The sequence below is a fragment of the Acipenser ruthenus genome, chromosome 4 (genome assembly GCF_902713425.1).
Source record: "Acipenser ruthenus chromosome 4, fAciRut3.2 maternal haplotype, whole genome shotgun sequence".
Taxonomy (NCBI): domain Eukaryota; kingdom Metazoa; phylum Chordata; class Actinopteri; order Acipenseriformes; family Acipenseridae; genus Acipenser; species Acipenser ruthenus.
In genome coordinates, this window is record NC_081192.1 from 88,251,040 (window position 1) to 88,264,579 (window position 13,540).

Consider the following 13,540-nt stretch of genomic DNA (forward strand, 5'->3'; position numbering starts at 1 on the left):
CCCTGAAATGACAATTATGCGTTAACCTACACTTCACCAGTTACAATTAGAGAATGATGAATTTTCTCATTTACCTTAAAATGCTAAACTGAGCTTATCTTTAAAAAATATAGGCCTACAGCAAATTCATTGAGCAAAATAACCACCAGTTTCCTTATAGTATGACTAACATGTCTGGACATGAATGTAGCACTTTTGAATCTTGGTTTATATTGTGAAATTGCAAAAGGTATTTTAAAAATCCTCTTGCAGTTATCAAAATCCTAATTTGGAAGGGGGTGGGGGTCAAGCTACAGGTATGCAGGTATGTCCAGACAGAGCACTTGCAGTACCATGCTGTACCTGCGCACGTCAAGGTTTGCCGTCTAGTCTATGGGGTTTCTTTCAGGCTGGTTTGTCAGTATGCTTGCTGTATAGGCAGTGTTGTAGGGTTACTGATTTTCTGTGATCATGGAATCGCGGAATTAGGCATTGGCAAAGGAATTAGGCATTGGAAATTGAATTTTGCAGTGTTGTCTTTTTCTCCTTGCAACTTGTTTTCTGTGTTTTTTTTGCACTACACTCAGCCAAGTTCAGTTAATTCATCATGTGACTTCACTCACGTGTCTCTGCTGATACTTAACATGGCGGCTGTACCAACAAAGAAAAAAAATGCAAGGTTCCAGCAAAAGACGGAGCTAAAACATTTTCTGATCATCTATATGAGGATGGTGGGGTACTATTCGGCAAATTTTGCAGTCATTCGACTGATCACGTGTCAATACCATTAAAGATCATATTGCCAGTCGTAAACACAGAGTACAAGAAAGCAAAAAAGACGGCAATAAAAAATTGCGTAGCACTGCATTCTTCTGTGCTGAAAAACTTAGACCCAAGGTACTGCGCTCAAGGCAGGGATTACCCCGATGTAAGCAAGCTAAATTAATTGCATGTTTAATTATTGTTTATATATTTATTTCCACTATCTGCATTTAATAAAGCTATAATTAGAATATTAAACCAGGACTGTTTCTTAATTACATTATATTATTCTGACGATGAAGAAACAAGCTCAAAGCTATTTTCTAGCTATACATTCCTCAAAGGAAATTGATCACTTTACTGTGTAAAGGATGTAGTCACTACACTACACACGGTTTGTTTCATAAAGACATTCTGTCTGGAGATACACCTCGTTACATTTTGCATAAAACAAGGCAGAATTGTCAACGAAACAATTGGGAGGATTAATTATGTGTTTACATTAAAAGAGGCGCCATTTAAATTACAATCGGATGATACTCAGCCGTGAACCTGTGTAGCAACGAGTCAGTCAATGCCTTTATCAGCGTTTCATATTTGATCCTGGTTATTGTTGCCAGCAAAACGCTAAACTTAATTTGTGATGTATTGTAAATAAGTCAGCAGGGGTTAGCAGTGTGGAGTAGTGGTTAGGGCTCTGGACTCTTGACTCGAGGGTTGTGGGTTCAATCCCAGATGGGGGACACTGCTGCTGTACCCTTGAGCAAGGTACTTTACCTAGATTGCTCCAGTAAAAACCCAACTGTATAAATGGGTAATTGTATGTAAAAATAATGTGATATCTTGTAACAATTGTTACAAGATATGGATAAGGGCGTCTGCTAAGAAATAAATAATAATAATAATAATAATAATAATAATAATAAGATTACTCTCACATGACATTGTTGGTCTGTTAAACTGTTTAATATTTATTATTGTTATTGTAATGTCAGCAATAAGCTAAACAGGTCATTTCAAAACATTTGTAGACTGAACTACAGTGTTAGGAATAAAAAAAAATGGTGGTAATTTATTAATGTACTTATTTTAACTATCAACATTATATTTATGTTCAAATACCATGTTTATTTATCAATAGATTGATAAAAAGTGGGAGAAAAATGGAATTTGCTATTCCCCAGAATGGAAACTCAGTAGCCCTAGTTGGAGTTGTGGAATGTTTCTTTTGCAGTGGGGGTTGAGCTTGTCTGGTGACACTTTTATCCAATCGCTATTGTTTACAGAACATTTTTATTTATTTATTTATCACAAATCTTGCATAAGTATGTTTTCCTGTTTATAAAAACTCATTTTTATTCTTCAGAAATATTCTGTTTTGTATGTTTTATTTTATTGTTCATTGCATGCATTGCTATTTAGAAGAAAAAAAATGTTATTGTGTGAGATGTTTGTGTTATTGTTTCCAAAAATACATATTTTTTTTATTGATCATAAAAAATAAAAAGTAAAAAGATCAAATGTACACGTGTCTTGTTTATTTTACTATGCTTTACTGGTGCACACAGAGGCTTAAAGGGTTAATGGGAATGTTTTATATACAGTACTGTGCAAAAGTTTTAGGCAGGTGTGAAAAAATGGTGTAAAGTAAGAATGCTTTCAAAAATAGACATGTTAATAGTTTATATTTATCAATTAACAAAATGCAAAGTGAGTGAACAGAAGAAAAATCTACATCAAATCAATATTTGGTGTGACCACCCTTTGCCTTCAAAACAGCATCAATTCTTCTAGGTACACTTGCACACAGTTTTTGAAGGAACTCGGCAGGTAGGTTGGCCCAAACATCTTGGAGAACTAACCACAGTTCTTCTGTGGATTTAGGCAGCCTCAGTTGCTTCTCTCTCTCCATGTAATCCCAGACAGACTCGATGATGTTGAGATCAGGGCTCTGTGGGGCCATACCATCACTTCCAGGACTCCTTGTTCTTCTTTACGCTGAAGATAGTTCTTAATGACTTTCGCTGTATGTTTGGGGTCGTTGTCATGCTGCAGAATAAATTTGGGGCCAATCAGATGCCTCCCTGATGGTATTGCATGATGGATAAGTATCTGCCTGTACTTCTCAGCATTGAGGAGACCATTAATTCTGACCAAATCCCCAACTCCATTTGCAGAAATGCAGCCCCAAACTTACAAGGAACCTCCACCATGCTTCACTGTTTCCTGCAGACACTCATTCGTGTACCGCTCTCCAGTCCTTCGGCAAACAAACTGCCTTCTGCTACAGCCAATTATTTCAAATTTTGACTCATCAGTCCAGAGCACCTGCTGCCATTTTTCTGCACCCCAGTTCCTGTGTTTTCGTGCATAGTTGAGTCGCTTGGCCTTGTTTCCATGTCGGAGGTATGGCTTTTTGGCCGCAAGTCTTCCATGAAGGCCACATCTGACCAGACTTCTCCGGACAGTAGATGGGTGTACCAGGGTCCCGCTGTTTTCTGCCAATTCTGAGCACTGCTGGACATCTTCCGATTGCAAAGGGAAGTAAGCATGATGTGTCTTTCATCTGCTGCAGTAAGTTTCCTTGGCCGACCACTGCGTCTACGGTCCTCAACTTTGCCCCGTTTCTTTGTGCTTCTTCAAAAGAGCTTGGACAACACATCTGGAAACCCCTGTCTGCCTTGAAATTTCTGCCTTGGAGAGACCTTGCTGATGCAGTATAACTACCTTGTGTCTTGTTGCTGTGCTCAGTCTTGCCATGGTGTATGACTTTTGACAGTAAACTGTCTTCAGCAACCTCACCTTGTTAGCTGAGTTTGGCTGTTCCTCACCCAGTTTTATTCCTCCTACACAGCTGTTTCTGTTTCAGTTAATTATTGTGTTTCAACCTACTTATTGAATTGATGATCATTAGCACCTGTTTGGTATAATTGTTTAATCATACACCTGACTATATGCCTACAAAATCCCTGACTTTGTGCAAGTGTACCTAGAAGAACTGATGCTGTTTTGAAGGCAAAGGGTGGTCACACCAAATATGGATTTGATTTAGATTTTTCTTCTGTTCACTCACTTTGCATTTAGTTAATTGATAAATATAATCTATTAACATGTATATTTTTGAAAGCATTCTTACTTTACAGCATTTTTTCACACCTGCCTAAAACTTTTGCACAGTACTGTATATATATATTTATTTTTGTTATTTGTTTATTTAGCAGACGCCTTTATCCAAGGCAACATACAGAAACTAGGGTGTGTGAACTATGCATCAGCTGCAGAGTCACTTACAACAATGTCTCACATGAAAGACAGAGCAAAAGGAGGTTAAGTGACTTGCTCAAGGTCACACAGCGAGTGAGCCAGAATTTGAACCGGGGACCTCCTGGTTACAAGCCCTTTTCTTTAACCACTGGACCATACAGCTTCCTATGTATACATATACACAGTCTACATTCCCTCTAAGGATTTTATTTCGTTAGCCACTGTGGATAAAACAACTCAACATTTTTTAGCCACACTGGAAAAACTTAAGCCACGTCTAAGGTTAAAAATAACTGTAAAAAGTATTTTTGTTGACCTACACAATACAAAAAAGTATAACGATTTCAAATGTTAATAACTTACTAATACAACTAAACAACTGCTCTTTCCATTGCTTTCCTTCCCTTTTCAGTTTCCAATGCAACCCTAATGACACACACAACAACACACTGTCACTGGTAGAATAGGTAATGTACTTGTCTGTCCTTTACAAGTTCACCGGGCTAAAACAATAACAACTGTACAGGAATTGTAAAGGCACTTGTTTCTACAGTATAAAATGTTCATACTTAAAAATATGAATAGGTTTTAATATGTTTATTTCAGCAAGACAAAATGTGTGTTTTATTTTAAGCATGTAACTTAGCTAGATATTTTAATGACAGACCCCACTCTACCAACACATTTGCAGTAGGCTATCTGAATGCTACTACTTTGATTTTTTTAATAAATGCTAAATTTACTACCGTATGAAAAAAAATCAACTGTTGCATAGTCATTATTTGTTTATGTATAACTAGCATGCAGCATGTGCTACCAAAACACGAAACACAAAAGTTTTTTTTTTTTTTTTTCATTGCATCATATGAAGAATAAAAATAGGGCTTGTCGTATAATACATTTAGCTAATGCCTTTATCCAAGGCGACTTCATACTATAGCTTATAGCTTACTCTAGCAGTTTATTGTTTGTTTTGATTGTTCTTTCGCTTGGATCCCAAGTTACTTATCGAGGGTGTACTGACTGTGCACCAGTAGTTTATATGGTTAAATAAATATTCACTAACCTTATTAATCCTCCGTTCACCCCCCGCCTATGATTAAGCAACGGCGATAGGGACCTACTGTAAAAATAAGCTGTGTGTTTTGTGAAGTTCTGTGCTTTATTTTGTGTTTTAAAAACATTTCTGTAACTTTCACCATTTCGACGGCATGATAAAGTTATTTACACACCTCCCGTACAGCGTTGCTATGGTTATGTTACGTGAACAAGCTGGAGTGATTTCATTGGGCGAAGTTTATAAAAAATCATGCTGGCTGGTCTGATTTACACCCGGTTTTAATGGTTTCGCCACTGTGGCGAACAAGGCGAAAATTAGTTTAGCTACAAAGAAAAAGCTTTCGCTTGTGGCAATGTGGCGAGTGGCTAGCGTGAATGTAGACAGTAGAGAGTCAATTATCCAAACTAATTGGGACTGATACTAGTTTGCTTAATCGATTTGTATGGATAATTGAACAGGTATTAATAACAATTACTGTACCTTTAATAATGTATAGAATAAAGTTAACACACACAAGTACAGATGAACTCGCTTTATATCCTGATTGTCGTGAAGGCAGAATTCGTGATATATAGCGGGTTATTACATAAACCGAGTTTCATGTTTGCCTATGACAACACATTACAAGTGCGAGAAGAAAAAGAAAGATAACTAACAGTGAATTAAAGAGCAGTGTTTTAATAGTGTACATTTAGTTGTTCTTTACATTTAAACAAATACATATAGTTTACTACAGGACAAATGTCATTAACTGGAAGGAAACAGTTTGTGTCACTATCTAAATTAAAGATATGAATTGTCAACTGATGACAGCTAGCAATTTAGGCGTTGCACTTGGTGTTTTTTTGTGTGCATTTGTATGACTGACTGTTAAAAGAAGAAAAATGTTGTGTTTTGTAACTGTTTTCCGTTAAGACTGCCCACGCAGCATTTGACCGGCTGCACAAAATGTTAAGTTTATCAGCCAAGATGATTATTGGTTGTTAGTTTCGTTGGAAATTAATTATATCCTGTGGTTACTTAGTAAAGCCCGGCCACGCAGCAATTGACAGGCTGACAATAACTGGGTTTGTGAGATATTAAGAGCGGTAATTTCTCAAAGAACCAATGGTGCATGGCAAGTGGTTTTTGAAAAACTGTGATAATAAACAGGGTATACTAAGCGAGGTGATATAAGATGGGTTCATCTGCACTTAGTACACAAGTACCTACTGATGATATATAGCTAGCAACCTATTCCATCACATTAAGCATACACATTTACAAAGTTTTACAAATAATTAAAATAATGCAATTCAGTAAAACTTTAACACCTACAGTTAAGGTAATGAAATACAGTACTGTAATTAAACCTACAATATACCAACACAACATTTGGAAGAGTGGTCCCATTTTAGGACCCACATCCCCTACAGGGTAAAGGGTTAGGCTGAAGTTCAAATAAAACTCGTCAGTTACCCCTCGTCTGGCAAATTGCCAAACGAGGTGCTACATATGATGCTAGCGTCTAAGTTGAGCCCAGAATGATTTTTCAGGTCAGGGTCACTTTTTCACTTTAGGTTGACCTTTGCCAGGTCACAGCTCGAAGGAAAAATTAAGAAAAAAAAAAAAAAAGAAAATGAGCATTTATGAGCTCAGCTGGCCTGAAAACCCCCAGGTGAATTTTTCTAGCAAAATGCAAGATGGTCGGGCAACGGCTCTGGTTGAGTTGGTATGGAATGACCCATATAATCATTAATTTATGTTTTATTTTCTTTATAATAGTATTTTATAGCAATTTCAGGTGTAAAAACAGCACTTAAAATTATGTGGTACCTGATGTGCACATTCAATTTTACATCTGGAGGAAATGATTAAGCAATCCACACAAATGCAAACAGCTGTTTCTTCAGTTGCTTCACATTAAATGCTAAATTAGCCCAATCAACACCAATGACCCTCACCTGTAGACAGCGATAAAAATAATCGTTTTGTGCAGCTCTATTAGGAAGAAAACCTGTGTAGTCTCACTATGAAAATGATCTTTTCATTTTATATAGAGATTATATATATATATATATATATATATTCAGCTCAAAGAGCCAGCTGCCCAACGTTTCGTTATGTTGTACATATCTTTCTCAAGGGAGCCTGTGTTTGAATCCAGACATTGGAGGTATTTATAGGTTTTTGACGGCATGACAACTACTTGTTATTGTTTACATTCAAATTCATGATTTATTCTTACATGATGTAATGGTGTTCTATATATTGTGACATCATTTTTACTTCTATCTTTGAATCTGTATTAATTCTAATTAACACTACTTTATATAAACTTATATTTTTATTATATCATGCAATGCTGGCTTTGAGGATCAGTCTAGATTTGGCCTCCCCAGCGCATCAGCATGCACAACTTTTGAATGAATTTTGTTTATTTATTTAAATGTTATATATTTATTGAAGTTAATTAGTTCATTCTTTTCTGTTGAGTCCCGCTGGCATAATCGTGTTCAGTCTATTTATACATTTACTTTCTTTTATTCTTCTATATGTCGCATTGTCTAATTTGAGCTGTTCTAATACTACAAACTTTACATCATTTATGTCATGTCCCTGACTGGTGAAGTGCTGTACTATTGGTTCATTCATTTTTTTATTTCTAATTAATGAAAGGTGGTTCTGAATTCTTTTATATAAAGTAGTTCCAGTCTCTCCAACATATTTGATTTCATCACATTTTTCACAGGCTATTCCATAAACAACATTGCTATTTTTACAGTAGGTATTAGTTTTTAGTGGATATGTGGTGTTCTTATGTTTAATTATATTTTTACGTTTGTCTATGTATTTACACACTTTACATCTACTAGTGCATATGTTCGTAGAACCTATTTTGTCAATTATTCTTTTATGTTTACTGTGAACTAAAATATCACCTAAATTAGCTTCTCTTTTGAATGCTACAACTGGGGCCTTAAGAAATACTTATACCGCAAGTGTTTCCAAACTATCTTAGAAATATTGGGCAAAAGTTTAGAGTAAGTCATTATTAATGGGACTCTTTTGACCTTTTTATCTCTATTTTTATAATCTAGTAGATCATCTCTTTTTAGTTTATCCACTTTTCTTAACTCCGTCTCTATAATTCTTTCTTTGTATCCTCTTTTTTTAAGATTTGTTTTTAATACATTTCTTTGTTTTACATAGTCACTTTCTTTTGAGCATATTCTTCGTATTCTTATTCCTAGACCCTTTGGGATTGCCCTTTTAGTGTGTATCGGATGTGCAGAGGACATGTGTAAATACTGGTGCATGTCAGTAGGTTTACAGAAGAGGTCAGTCTCAATTGAACCTTCTTCAAGTTTTACTATGGTATCTAAAAATTCTATTTCTTTCCTTGTCCATCGAAGGTCCACCTTAATATTACTGTGTATTTCATTTGCCATTTTATGAAACTGGAAAAGAGATTATTCTCCATATATATATATATATATATATATATATATATATATATATATATATATATATACACACACAGTGCCTATAGAAAGTCTACACCTCCTTTCAAAATGTTCACCTTTTGTTGCCAGGAATTAAAATGCATTATTTTTTTTATTTTTTTATTAATCTACATATCCTACCCCATAACCTCCAAGTGAAAAAAATAGTCGAGAAACTTGTGGAAAATTAATTAAAAATAAAAACTGAAATAGCTTGGTTGGATAAGTGTCCACCCCCCTTGTAATAGCAATCCTAAATTAGCTCAGGTGTAACCAATCGCCTTCAAAATCACACACCAAGTTAAGTGGCCTTCATCTGTGTTAAATTGTAGTGATTCACATGATTTCAGGATAAATTCAACAGTTCCAGTAGGTTCCCTCTGCTGGGTAGTGCATTTCAAAGCAAAGACTCAACCATGAGCACCAAGGCGCTTTCAAAACAACTCGGGACAAAGTTGTTGAAAGGCACAGATCAGGGGATGGGTATAAAAAAATATCAAAGGCCTTGAATATCCCTTGGAGCACGGTCAAGACGTTTATTAAGAAGTGGAAGGTGTATGGCACCACCAAGACCATGCCTAGATCAGGCCGTTCCTCCAAACTGGATGACCGAGCAAGAAGGAGACTGATCAGAGGCTACCAAGAGGCCAATGGCAACTTTGCAAGAGCTACAGGCTTTTATGGCCAAGACTGGTCAAAGTGTACATGTGACAACAATATCCCAAGCACTCCACAAATCTGGCCTGTATGGTAGGGTGGCAAGAAGGAAGCCATTACTCAAGAAAGCCCATCTTGAATCCTGTTTCAAGTATGCAAAAAAAACAACCAGGAGATTCTGTAGTCATGTGGCAAAATGTATTGTGGTCTAACGAAACTAAAATGGAACTTTTTGGCCTCAATGCAAAGGGTTATGTTTGGCGCAAACCCAACACAGCGCATCACCCAAAGAACACCATCCCTACTGTGAAGCATGGTGGTGGCAGCATCATGTTATGCAGATGTTTCTCATCGGCAGGGACTGGGGCACTTGTCAGGATAGAAGGGAAAATGAATGGATCAAAGTACAGAGAAGTCCTTAAGGAAAACCTGCTGCCCTCTGCAAGAAAGCTGAAACTGGGACGGAAGTTCACCTCTCAGCATGACAACGACCCAAAGCACACAGCCAAAGCTACACTGGAGTGGCTAAGGAACAAAAAGGTAAATGTCCTTGAGTGGCCCTAAATCCAATCGAAAATTTGTGGCATGACTTGAAGATTGCTGTCCATCAACGCTCCCCAAGGAACTTGACAGAGCCTTAACAGTTTTGTAAAGAAGCATGGTCAAATATTGCCAAATCTAGGTGTGCAAAGTTGGTAGAGACCTATCCCAACAGACTCATAGCTGTAATTGCTGCCAAAGGTGCTTCCACCAAGTATTAACTCAGGGGGTGGAGACTTATCCAATTATGATCTTTCAGTTTTGCATTTTTAATATATAACTTTTTTCCCCTTAACAATGGGGAGTATGGTGTGTAGATAAGTGGAAAAAAAAATCCTCATTTAAATGCATGAAATTCTGAGGCACTGACACAACAAAATGTGAAAAAAGTTCAAGGGGGTGTATATAAAAAAATGTTTAAAAATATAAATCACAGTCTTAGTTTTCAAGACAAGTTTATTGTGTAACAATATTTATACCGTCTTGCAACATGCAATGAGTCCATAAGGTATACCTAGGAGTCAAGAATAAACCATGCCTTCATTCCTTGGCTGGTGGTAATTTGATTTCTCAAACAGCAACAAACTAAGCTAGTTGAGGAGTGCACCATCACAGTGCGCCGAAGTGTCACTGGAGGGTCAAATGATAAAGGGAAGTCTGAACACATGTCATGAACACCAAAATATAAGCCAAGCCTCGTTCACATTGGGAGTCCGAGTTCAGATTGACTCAGTCGTTTCTGAAATAACCTTACATGAGCTATGCAGTGTACAGGACAAAACTAAAGTGATCATATTGCCAATGCCACAGAAGAACACATATGCAAAGAGGTCAACAAAAACAAGTTTAGGCAGCATGACCAATTGTCAGAGTCATCAACAGGTGTCTAATACAGTATCCTAGCAGCTGTAACTGTGTCAGCTAATGAATTGCAGCATGCTATACGACTCTGGGAAAGAAGTCTTAATCGCACTTTAAAATTGAATAACTACAGCATACTTCATTATTTCTTTCCTGGTTTAGTTTAGTTTAGAATTTGGCATTCTAACTTAATAAAGGTACCTGAAGTGTACAGACAAGCTCCACTGCCCTTGCTGTGTGCCAAATAGGCATCCTCCTGCTAGCCTACTACTTACAGTGATAGCAGGTAATTAATTATATCTTCAAGACTTGACCCCCACTTAGGTATGCGACCAAAGCAACTTAACAATTGTTACTTCAGACACTTGTAAATGGTGAATCTCGTGGTCTATAGCACAGGAAGCAAAACTGGGAGTAAACTGATAACTACAGGAAACACTTTCAGAGCAGATATGTTCAAGCCACATAAAATAACTACATGAACTGCGAAATACTACAGAAATAAATTTGTATTGTCAAACAGTAACAACTAGAGGAAGCTACAAGCATAAAACCCCTGACTATTACCTGCTGCAATGTATTATATACTGCTGTGTCATTCAGCTTCCTAACACTCCAACACATGCCTGTTGTCTTAGCATCAACACAGAAGAGCTCCTTCAACACTGTGTAAAAGTATCCAAGTATTCCAGTCAAAAAGACATTGTTCTACACAATCTTGCAGCATATTAGACCAAATTAACTTTAAGCCATTCCTAGCTCCCTTGACAATAAACTACTGCTATCACATGAAGGTCTTTGTATCATTTACTACTTTGCAACTGTTTTTTTTGCAAACTGATTTTTTTTTTCATTACACAATCATAAACTATAAGCTAAAATTTAAACTAAAAACAATAATAACGATCTGAAATTTTAACACGTGTCAGCATATTTTATGTATCAAGTTGTAACACAATATTAGTAAGTTAGGAAATCTAGTTTACAGAAAAAAAAAAGTTTGGGGAATACATTTCAGGATAGAAACTATGTGAAGTGCAGTCCCACAATGACATCACAGCTATAGTACCAGAGGTAATATACATGTAACACATACAGTACTTACTGAAATTAGATAGAAGTGGGTCACAAGACGTTAAATAATACCATGCTGCCTAAATTTGGTTTAGTACCGATTACCACATAAATTAGACAGGATACATAAATTCAGAATTCTGTAGATATTTCAGGTAAATATTAAGCTGCGTCAGTGATCAATCAAAACATCAGAAATCGTGCTGATTAGCAGGTGTTGTAAAGAAATATCTTACTGATAGCTCAATCAAAAAGCTAGATCCATAAATGCTGATATAGCAAAACAATAATAAATGGGAAATAATTGTACTGTTAATATTTTAGGCACTATGAACCCATAAGCAATGCCCACAGCAGGGAATTGTCGGATTTCTTTGTAGTTGCTATGTACCAATATATTGCACAATGGGACATAATAAAACCATATAAAAAAAAAACAAATGCGTTTCAAACGTCAATTTAACTAGCATTAGTGTTTTATTTTTTTGCTTTTCTTTTTATCCAATAATCAGGGCCTTATTTGGTATTAAACACAACAGTATTTCCCGGGGGGGGGGGGGGGGGGGGGGGCACGGACGTTTTAGTAGAAGTGGGTTTCCTTAATGGAAATTAGATTCTATGTGCGTATGACAAGAGTCATGATTTAAAATTTTCTGTACAACACACATCACAACGTTTTGGGTACAGTAAAGAAACGCTACAATAACTTTTTCACGTCATAACGTTGTTAAAAACTAAAACACCTCCAATCATCTACGTTTTCACAAGCAACAGGAAAAAAAAATATTTACGTCACATTGATAATAGCATTTGTTGCCTACTGTGTTATAAGTACATCATGTCTTTTTGCATTTTGAGGCCTGTGATAGAAGGAGCCTTTATATTTCTATAGATCACAACATGGCCTCCTCCTCCTCCTCTTCCACTCAGTGAGTCAGGATTATTCACACATCTCACACTAAACACACCAAAAGTACAACACGGAAATACGAACTGTAAAATAGATGTCTTACCATCACCTGCCCCTCACCAAATCACGGAAAGCGTTTCAAATTCGGTTATTTTGATTTTGTTTTCACTCGGTGCTTGACTCGATTGCGATTCCGCTTCCTATAAAACCCTTAACCCCTCTCTCTGTCCCTCGCTTGCTTGCTTGCTTGCTTGCTTGCTCGCTCCCTCGCTTGCTGTAAGTGGCGCGCCGTACTCTACCGCCGCCGTTGCTGCTGCGGTAAAAAATAATAATAATAAAAAGTACGACGCCAGAAAGTGTTCAGGGAAACCTGACCCTCTATACAACATGCAACGAAATGATAAGGGGTTCCTACTTCAGCACCATCAGTGCAGCCGAATACTACGAAGCCGTGGAACCAACGTCACAATGCTCTTTCTACATGTTGTGGATTTTGTATTTCCATTGTGTTATGCTTAGCAGAATGCGTGTTTGTGTCTTTTATGTATTGTATTTCTCTGTCAAATTATATATTTTCCACCGGTGTTTGTTTGTACCACAATACGTAATTTATAAACCTGAATAAAGAGATGACATATTCCTCTGTAGCTGCCAAGCCGTCGCTAAAGAGAAGTAAACCCCATATAAACTCCTCAGGCTGCCGTATACTGGCTTTTACGATTTGCATGTATGGTTTTAGTCGGCATAGCAACATGGTCCATCTTGTTGTGCAGGCTGTCTTATCGCGCTTGCTTGCCTGCTTGGGCAGAGCTGGAAGCTGTGAGGCTTACACCAATACTAACTAGACTATAATATAATGTGGATATTTGATTAATGCCACATTTTGACGAAGATATCCTGTAATTTCAGACGTAGTGTTACATGACAATAACAAGATACATGTTTAGC

At 36.9% G+C, this 13,540-nt stretch overlaps 1 protein-coding gene across 2 annotated transcripts in view; it reads right to left on the bottom strand.

Moving 5' to 3' along the window:
• LOC117400297 (cullin-1-like) overlaps window positions 1–13,015 on the bottom strand; it is a 45,065-nt gene extending 32,050 nt beyond the window's left edge. Inside the window, exon 1 of one of the 2 annotated variants that reach the window (XM_059023048.1) lies at window positions 12,696–13,015. The gene's annotated coding sequence lies outside the window, so the exon portion shown is untranslated. The remainder of the gene's footprint in view (window positions 1–12,695) is intronic. The other variant, XM_059023049.1, reaches the window with a different exon arrangement.
• Between the last annotated feature and the right edge of the window lie 525 nt (window positions 13,016–13,540).